The following is a 9,781-nucleotide window of genomic DNA, read 5'->3' as shown; positions in this document are numbered from 1 at the left end:
TGGACCATACCACTTTACCTTCTCCAGGTGTTGTACTGACACCTCCCAACAAAGACTTGAAAAAAACAGCTTACAAAAATTCATATTCCTATAGAAATTACTTAGCATGACAATACATCATGACTGGCCCAAAATAATGTGGTAGCACCACGTACTAGGGGTGAGAATTTGGCCCTAACGACCCTAACCCGGCCCTGACCGACCCGACCCTAAGCCCTATAAAACCCTCACAACTAAAGCCCTCACAGAGTTTAGGGCGGGCCGACCCGACCCTAAGGCCTTCTAGGGCAGAGCTAGGGCTAATGTTCTGAAACATATGCCCGACCCTAATTCATAGCCCTAACCAAGCCCTAGTTATAGTTTTACATTTTCACTATAAATACACGTACTATAATTGTCCAACTCTTTGTTAAATATTTTAAATTAAAATAACATTGTCTTTTGTAATTTATCACTTACACCCAAGGGTACTTCCAATAACTTGTCTTATATAACAAAAACTTGTCAACCTATCTAGCAGCCATGAAGAACAATGAGCACTAGCCTAATAAAAAAAATAAAACTTTATTCTTTTGATCATCAAATTAAAGTCTAGAACTTATTATTCTCAATTTATTTTCCCCCTTACTTCTTATAAATTATATTTTTATTCACATCCAAGCCAAGTCTAGAACTAAAGGTTTCCGTCCATACCATTAAAGCGAAATACATAGCAGACATTTGTAATACAGAAACTAAAAAAACAACCTTTGTCTGAAAAATTGTATTTGTAAAAAGAAGAAAATATATAGGCCCAGCTCTAAAATCCGACCCTAAAATCCGGCCCTAAAGCCTTTAAAGATGACTTAGAGAAGGGTCAGAGCTTGAGATTTAGACTTGTGACCCGGCTTGACCCGGTTCTATACTGACTTTAGAGTCGGACTGACCCGACCTTAATATCTGGAGGGCTTTTAAATGTTTAGGGCCGGGCTAGCCCAACCCAGCCCATTGCCCACCCCTACCACGTACCTTCAGATTTAGCAATGTTCTGAATCGAATTAACAACATGATCTCACCAGATACTCTCCTCTGAATCCTTTGCAATCCCATGCACATGCAGCATTCCACCCTCCATTCTAAGAATAAATAATTCATCGAAGGTGTCATTACTAATGAAAACACGGTCCTAATCAAGACTTAAATCTAATATCAGGTGTACAGCTGTATGATATAAATATCTTAAAATGAAAAGACTTTTTTGATGTATGATATAAACATCAAACAAGTGTTCACGGAATGTCAGAATTCCGTCAGATATTTTGGTTTCCAAAAAAAAAATACGAAAAAAAAACTGTATAAGATTAAAATATTAATGATTTCGAAATTAGTTAAAATCAAAATATGACGTGGATTGAAATATTGTGAATTTCGGTTTTTCAGATTTTCAAAATTCTGAAATTATGAACTATGCATCAAAGTGATAAACACATGTTTTTTTTTACCCGAAGAACACCACATGCACCTCGATAGGTGTTTTTGTTTTTTTTAAACAACGAGTTTGTCAGGAAATTGAAATCGAATATCTCAACCTCATAGCCCATGAGTTTGCCATGGTGGGAGAAATGGGCGAACCCCAGAGTGTGCCGTGATGGTTGGTAGTAGTACAGTGGAAGTGTGAAACACAAGCATATTATAGAACAATAGCAACAAAATTCTTGATGCCCTGCATAATAAGAAAATATGTCTAACTGGAGCGGTCTCTTAATCTTAATCACCCTAATCTCTAAGGAGGGCCTTCACTATTTTTTAAGTTGATTGCAATCAGGGATTCACACCTGCAGTAGACCCTTCTCTTGTTCAGTTAAAGTAGAAAACTGATAGGCTAAATATTTAGCATTGCCAGCATAACTTTAAATACCTTGTTGTTCACTCGTTCCATTGTCCAGTTTCTAAAACAAAAGTTCTTCCAGTTCAATTTCAAACACATCTTAATTAACCAATATCCAATCAATTTATTACGCATTAATCATTTTTTTTTCTTTCTGGCGAAGCAAATTCTGTGGATCATTTGCTGCACCAGAGAATTTGTTACGAACCGGGATCATGCATAAATAACCTCTCAGCTATCACAGAGTTCTCTCATGTACTAAATGCAAAGGCTATGATATCATTTTTCTTTTCTTTATATAAGATAAAATTCCAGTGTCAATAATATCAATATCGTTAGTCATAACACTATAAATTCATCGAATGGGAAAAATTGAACAAGCTTATCTTGTCCAACAATTTGATATTTTATATATTCACTTTGATATATTAAGAAATTAAGACGTTGGAGAAAACTAAAGTCCAGTATTGGCGGCGGGTCAAGTAACGAGCTAGTCATCACACTTCTTATAAATTTCATACCGCTTTTCCGATGGACATCAATGGGGACTCCATTTCAGCTATTTTAAAGAAACAATGAAGAACTCAAAGATTTGGAGTCCCAGGCTTCAAAATTAGTGGAATACTGCTTATATGAAGCAATATTGGGAACTGCTCGACGCTCAGAAGAATTCATTGAATATAGATGGCAGGATAGAGATATAGGGGGTCTACAAAGAACTACGCCTACAACTCAAGTTACAGAATGTTGATGGATTCCTCAAGGAAGAACAACTAAAATCAGTAGAGACAGAGGGATAACCGTGTCCAAATTGGTGTGAGGGCGATTTTCTGACAGAAACGGGGCAAGGGACAACTTCCATGGCAGCTGGAATAGACGGCCTAAGGCAGCAAGAAAGATGCAGAGGTCAATTCAGTGTGGAGAGAAGCCAAAGTATTAGCTAAAGCAGCAGCAACAGAAGGCCTCCAGAATGACTCTGGTAGTGACCAATATTGTGTAATGAACATCGATTAAATGTTCTGAAATTTATATCATATGACATGGAAGATAAAGTTTAAATTCAGGAAGAGGAGTAGAATTTTGTTACTGTCCTCCCTAACAAATTTGTAATTCCTTTTGGTGTAAATAAAATTATAGTTTACCCAGCAAAAAAACAATAAAACATGAGTTATTTCATTATTGAAAGCTGGCGGGAGTCCTGTTATCTATTCTCTTGTTCAAGGTTTAATATAAGGTTTTCTAGGCTCAAGAGGCATCTCACACCCCAAATGAAAGATTAATTAACCATCCATATCTTTTCATCTCGTTTTCTCTGTTTAGAGGTGGATTTATGTTGTACTTCAATGATGATTTGAGCACAGGCTAACAAAGATCCTTTAATTCCTTGGTCTAGATAAGTTTATGCACAACTTAGTCATGTTTTTCATTCTTTTATATTGAATTCGAGTCTGAAGAGTAAGGTAGCTCAATTGGCTAATGTTGAAGAATAATCATATTGAAGACTACTCAATGTTAATTATTTATAATCTTGTTATTGTTCTTTGAACACAACATCATCAATCTGCAGCCCTCTCTAAGATGAAGTCAACATCATCAATCTGCAGCCCTCTCTAAGATGAAGTGTTTCTTAGAACTCAACACCATTAAAATATGTTTTGTACTGTCTTGTAGTCAATGATTTTAGATCACAACTGTTAAGAGTGTGTGGACCAAAAAGAGGAATAGTCTCACATTGAACAAGAAAGGAATTCATCATGGGTTGATAAAGTGGGAAGATCACTAACTAGTATTGAGACTTTTTATGATAAAACTCCACACCCATGGCCAAGATGTGTGCCTTTTAGGATAAAACCTCCCAATACCAAAATCTACTGGGGGATTGACACATTGTTCATAGGTTCTTCCCTCAGTGATAAAACCATGAATTTGACCATACTTCTAAAGCATGGTCCTCCAAAATTTACTAGTGTCTGAATGCTTTTCAATTAATCATCAATTACTGTGAGACATTAAAGAGCATTCCATAGGTGGGATTCCCTCAAATGGTCAGTTTGGGGGGTAAACACTTTGTGGTGGTAAAACAAAGACCATATATAGTTTCTAACATGGTGCACTTCGCACTTTTACCAACTCAGCTAACGGTAGTTGTGCGCTTCTCCAATTTCTCCTTTTGTAAATTTTTCAGTTGTGCGCTTCTCCAATTAAACTAGAAATTGCATGTCCAGTTTATATATGAAAATTGATATTCTTTTCAATAATTCAGAAATAAAAAAATGTTAGAATAGAATGCTGGCAATCTGGCATTACTATGACATATACATAGATGGTTTCTTCCTACAGTCATAACTATGCATTTGTATTGATTTTATTGTACTTCACTCAGTTCACTGCTAACAGCCTAACACAGCCATGCATGTTCTGGCATTACGGTCTGGAAATAGCTAGTCTCTTTAGATTGAGCATAGAAATGAAAACTTTGCACAGCAGCCTTTTCCCAAGAATTTGCTTAGGTGGCCACAGTCACCAAACTCCAAACATATCCAAAAATATGAGAATCACTGCTTTATGCGCTGCTAGAGGGAATGTCATTGCACTAAATATGAGAATCAATGCATTACTTACCTATTGTCTTTTAGGTGCTAAGAAAAATGGCTAGTTCCCTGGGTGATGTCATAAAACTAGGACATTGATTGATCTCCTGCAGACTGCAGGCTGATGATTTTACTAGCAGTTATACATACCTCAACTCAGAGTAATCGCTAACCGCAGAACAATTCCCTGAAACAATTCTAAAAGTAATGTTGGTCATATAAAGACCACAAGCCCACAATAGTGCAAGTCCAAGGTATTTTTACAAAAAAACTCAGTTAGTTTGATTTCTTCATCACATATGACGTTTTGAGAAGGGAACATAGCTATTTTACCAACTCATTTGGGAAAAAAGGAGAAAGCATTGGTAGACTTACTAAAACCATGAATTCACACCTAATTGTAACTTTCAGTAGGCCAAAGTGGGGTATCTCTTAAATGCTTCAATTTAATTTGACAATAACTGGAGGACAAATTTGAAGTCTATCAAACTCCACGAGATCCCTTCATATTTCCTATTTCTCAAACAAAAGAAAAGACATGGGAGGTGCACTACTCCATTGTGAAACTAATACCAAGTTTTTCAATATCTCCTCCCCTATTTCTTCCCTTACCCAAGTACTTGAGCTTATCTATCCATGGAAAGAAGGAAATCAAGAGCAGGAAGAGATGAACTTGCTACAAAAGCTGCGGCATGGGCGTGGTACCAACGTGGGCTTGTTTCCGAGGGGAAGTTGATGCAAGAATTCAGCATTAGAAGAATCCATCGAGTCCCTAGGCCATCTCGTTTCAAGTTGGAATATATGAAGAGAACTGATGAAACCATGGAAAATTCGGAATCCTCACTCAGTCGAAGTTGGAGTCCAACGCATTCAGAAAATTCGTTACTTGATCAGTATGAGATAGAAATGATTTCAAAGCATTTGGATAGACTACTAGAGGCTGACCGCGGTATCATACATAGGGCATGTACTAATGATCAAGATCATCAGAAAAAGCAATCACTACAGGAGAATGATAAGCATAGAAAGATCATTAGGAAGATATCAAATAAAGTTTGGCTACGAAGGACGCCTGCACTTTGTGGCTCTAAAGGAGATGTTGTGGAACCAAGGACGATGAGACGAAAGCATAGACAGTTACACGGGTAGGCTCGTCAACTGCGTACTCACCACAAGCAACTCATTCAGACTAAGGTGCCATTTTTAGTTAGTCATTAGAATCTGTTGCTGCTGTTAGGAAGAAGTTAAATTGAAACTCAACTAACAAAATGGTATTTGCAGTGTTTTCTATGTCCCCTGTATGTATAAAATTTAGACTCAAGAAGACGGTATTTGTTACAGAATTTATGTTTTTTTCTTTGATTGTGGGGAAAACAGGTAAGAGCTGTACAGAGATCACTAGCTGTACAGAGCTATACCAAAGTCCTTTGAACAATAAAATCTTATAATTCTGGTTTCTGTTTCTTAAACTTCATGTTTGGTTTCTCTTGTTTGATCGTGTCCAAAGGAGTTTGGTGTTCCTAAAACTAGAGCTAGCAGTTTTAGGAATTAGGAGTTTGGTGTTCCTAAAAAAGATGAGAATGGTTTCTTAAACTTCATGTTTAACAAGAGCTAGCAGTTCATAAAACTTATTTCGAATATTAATCATCTATGCCTCTGTCAATGACTCAACTTTAGAAACTACATGCATTTGAGATGAAGAATAAGAGTTCACAACCAAAGCTGCAGTAAGCCCGCTAGGAGTCTTTTTTCCTTAAAGTCATAACCATCATAGCCAGCTGATCAGGAGCTACTATGCGTGCATGCGCCATAAGACCATATTCAGTAGACACAAAGCTTCGCATTGCAAATGACTTAAACATCAAACAAGCTTACGTGTTTACTAAATGCCAAGAGATTTAAAACAAGTAAATGGCAAAAGAATGCTGACATAACAAATCACAAAATTCTAGTATTTCTTTTCTTTAGATACAAAAAAGTATTGTAAGAAAGATTGCAAATTACAAACTGGAACCTAAAACATTCTTCTCTGCACGCCAAAACCCTCGTCCATGTTTACAGAGCCGCCCAAATCTTGGAAATATGTCACAGAACAACTCGCGCTGTATATAATGAGTCAATTTCCAAACCAACCATCCACTACAGGTGGAAAAAATTAAACTAGTCCTTTTGTGCTTTCTCCCCTTCCTGCTCCTGCACTAAACATCCTGTAAAACACTGATCGAATATTGTTGAAAAGAAAATAATATATTAACATGATATAATGGATGTGCATTTAAAATCATGGCCTTACTTAACTTCATACCAGCAAGGCAATGAGGTATGTTAGTATGTAGCATGTAGGCCCTTCAACAATGAAGCTCTCCACAAACAGAGGACCAACAACAGTGGAGGATATACTTAACATTTACTAATGAATTGCTACAAGTCCACAAGGCAGAGCATAAATGACAAGTCTTAATACAAACTTGTAGAATTGCTACAGACCAAAGATGAAACGATCAGAGTAAATACCATAAATGAGTAAATTCTTGAAGGAGAAGCAATTTAGATGAACTATCAGACAGATGGAATAGAACTAAGAGCTAACATGAGATAAGAGAAACATCATTACAACCGGAGAGTACAACAACAAATCACCAAAGCACAACCACCAACTCTCCCGTACATGACCATCATCATCAGAGTACCACACAAAACTGTTGTACTCACAAGTTATAATGATCTATCCTCTTATGTAACTTTAGTCATAGAGCCCATCAGACATGTCATCACAAATTCATCAAAATGAACCAAAATCACTTACAATGATACTAGTTCCAAACTTCCTATATAAATAAGCTGCAAAAGACCATCATAACAACACCATTGCATTGGTTGTACTAACCAAAACAAATTTTTATCATGGCTCTACAGATAATCCAATAAAACTATTCAGCAAAATTCTTTGTGTGCCAAAGGAATGGAATGTGTGTCTGATTTTGCCATCAAGTGGTTATTCCAGCAAGACTGGTACACGAGATGAACGCATCAGACACGCCAATACAACGACGGAGCACTCCCCAAAGGAAGGATATCTCCTAGACGTTGATCGGGCTTTGTTTATGACGTCGTACTAGAGGGTCGTCAAACATAATTGGTTTGCCCCCTACGAATATTCATCTACGTCAGAATAAACAAATTTTGAAGACAAAAAAGTAACGAAATATTAGTTCCTAACAAAATCAATTTTACAAGTCTTATTACAGAATTCATAAAATTGGTACAGATATGCAATGCCTTAAATTAAATAAGTAGATAATTGAATGATACCAGTTATTAAGATGAACTATCAGACAAAAGGGATGAAACCAAAACAGAATTAGGGAAAGATCATTACAACCAGAGAATACAACACCAAAAGAGAGCCAGCAGCATCTCCTTCACCAGATCACAGTAGTAACTGTGGTAGTCACAATTTATAACAATCTATCCTCTCATCTAAATCAGATCATTATGCCGCCCTGATGTAAACACAAGTCATAGAATACAATCACCAACGCAAATAATATCTATCACTAGTCATAATCCAATATATCTTACTCATAAAAAAAAAAAATTAAAAACACTTCTGCCTAGGTATCATGTTTCTACAAGTAATTGCGCCATATACATAATCAAACATATTCTTGTCTTCATTGTTGGTAATGAATTGTAAGCCCTTGTTTAACCACAATGTGGTAATTGCAGCAAAGCTACTTCACAGTGGTGGAAATAAGGACATGCCTAATACAATGGCAGAGCACTCCTCAAAGAAGCGTATCTCCTCGACGTTGACCAGAATTTCTTTTTGTGACATGACACCTATGGGATTTTCGAACATAACTGGTTCGCCCCATGGACACGATGAAAAATCATCTCCGTCACAATAATATATTATAAACAGTGTTAAAGGCCACTATATTTATACAGAATTTTATATAATTACTACTAGGAAGTAACATGCCATTCATGAGCAATCAGACAAATAGGATAGGACTGATATCAAATGAGGGGAAGATCATTACAACCGGAGAATACAACATTGAATCACCACAACACGACCATCTTCACCAGATTACAAAACTGTCGTAGTCACAGGTTATAATGATCTATCCTCTCATATAGAGATATATCATTATTCCCATCAACAATGTCATCACATAGCTAGTCACAAATTCACAATGCAATATAAAAAATAAAAATAAATAAATAAAAGAAAAAAAAAAAAAATACAAAAGAAACAAGCATAGTTTTAAAAACTCAGGGATACTGCACAAAGTCTCACAGTACATCACTATTTTGATCACAAAAAAAAAAACACAGGTAAAAAACGTTTAAGATAATACCTATAGATGGATTAAGACTTGGGAGACCCCAAGTTGGAAATTAATGCAAACACTTAGAAAAAAAATTTGCTAAAAAACTTACGGTTTGAGGTTTTGGAACAAGGTTTAAGGAGAGAGGTTAAACCGTTAAAGTGTGCATGGTATTTATAGATAGAAGGTGAGAAAGGTTAAACCCTATTTTTTTACTTGGAAAGTAAATTTAGGTTTGTAGAGTCGGTCAAAAGTCAAAACACTCATTCAAAGCTGTCGTACGATAAAATAACTGTTTGACTGGGTTGTTGGGATTTTCTGACTTCTTTTTGAAAGTTCTGATAATGTGATAAAAATATGTGAAATTGATCAATCATACACATTTCGTACCAAAAAGGTTTTTGGAGTACTGTGAAGTGTGAACATGGACTGATGGACACATGGTTGGTTATTATTTTTATATTTTTTGGTAAAGACACAATGTTAGTTATGCTGGGTGAAAGTAAGCTTTGGATTGACTCATGGATTTTCTTTTGGCGTGATAACTATTTGTAATCTCTGGACTAGTTCACGAATACAATGGTAGTTTATCGAAAAAATAAATAAAAGCATTGGATTGCAAAATTGTAACTGGTTCATTAATTTGTGCCAAATCCGCACCAGTGTATGTATATCGCTAACGTGTCTTGTAGGTTTGTAGCCAGCATGCATGGCTGGTTTTATTTATGTACCGTTCATTGCTCTTCTTCTAATGTGCATCAGGGCATATTAGGGGTGGGCAATGGGCCGGGTCGGGCTAGCCCGGCCCTAAACATTTAAAGCCTTTCAAATATTAGAGCGGGTCGGCCCGGTCTTAAAGTCAGTATAGGGCCGGGTCACAAGTCTAAACCTCAAGCCCTTACCCTACCCTAAGTCCTCTTTAAAGGCTTTAGGGCCGGGTTTTAGGGCCGGGCCTATATATTTTCTTTTTTTTTACTACATCGGTT

This window comes from Coptis chinensis, chromosome 9 (genome assembly GCF_015680905.1).
Source record: "Coptis chinensis isolate HL-2020 chromosome 9, ASM1568090v1, whole genome shotgun sequence".
Lineage (NCBI taxonomy): Eukaryota > Viridiplantae > Streptophyta > Magnoliopsida > Ranunculales > Ranunculaceae > Coptis > Coptis chinensis.
The sequence above is the reverse complement of the archived record's forward strand: the minus strand, read 5'-3'. Positions refer to the sequence as shown.